This window comes from Mesitornis unicolor, unplaced genomic scaffold (assembly GCF_000695765.1).
Source record: "Mesitornis unicolor isolate BGI_N332 unplaced genomic scaffold, ASM69576v1 scaffold31645, whole genome shotgun sequence".
Lineage (NCBI taxonomy): Eukaryota > Metazoa > Chordata > Aves > Mesitornithiformes > Mesitornithidae > Mesitornis > Mesitornis unicolor.
In genome coordinates, this window is record NW_010185326.1 from 1 (window position 1) to 1,036 (window position 1,036).

A 1,036-nucleotide genomic window follows, 5' to 3' on the forward strand; every position below is an offset into this window, starting at 1 on the left:
CAGTTACCGCCACCCCCGCGGGCCGGAGCGATGCCCCTGCAGGGACTGGGCTCAGCGACACCGAGCGCCAAACCGGGAACCGGCCCCAAATCGACTCTTCGGGAGCTCCGGGATAACCAGGAGTGCGGTGAACAAACCCGGACGCTGCGAGCTGGGGCAGGCTGCCGGCATCTGTGAATGCCTAAGGGGCAATAAATTCTCTCTATACATCGCTAACAAAATATATATCAGGTGTATGGCTCTGGCCTAAACGGGTATCTGCACTGCACGCTCAACACGGGGAACTAGAAAATAGGAGGAAAACAGCTCAACTCTTTTACAAAAAAGGTAGCAGCAAAAAGGTTTGTGAAACTATTAGAGAGGCTGGGGGTGAAACAGTCCGAACAGCAAATATGCCCCTTATTTGACGCTGCACGGCTCCGGTCAAGGCTCACGGATGCCGAGCGCGGCTCCCAGGGCACCGCAGCAGAGCTCACCAGGCACGGCTCAAGAACGGCGCCACCGGGGCACGCACGGGATTTGAACCCGGATTTAAACGCGTCCCATCACCCCGGAGCCGTGCAAAGGCAACCTCAGCAATTCTGCGGCAGCTCAGCGCCTCCAGAAAAGCAAACACAGAAAGAGAGCAGCCTGCCCGCATGGAAAGTCAGGTTTTGGGCTGCATCCAGACAGACTTCCAAGGGTATTTTGCTGCTGTCTGGATCTGCCTTCGCCCGTGAAGGCTGCCTTTTGTGTGGCTCTCTTAATATTCAGCGCTGTGAGGGCATTTCTGACAGCAGCGGGGCAGAGCCGCGCTCCTCCTTGCCCTCCTGTACCGGCTGGGAAAGCCAAGTCAGCAGAATCGTGAATTAATTCGGGGTTTGCCTCCCTCCTCCAGGTTTGGGGAACCTGCCGCCCTGTGCTGACGCTGACCGAGTCACCGCTGCCGAGTGCCGCGGGGTTCGGGCCGAGCAGCGGGGCAGGGGCGAGCAGAGCGCGAGCGCTGGGAAATGCCAATATAAAGTGCACAGATGCGGGGACCTCGGCTGATCCCTCC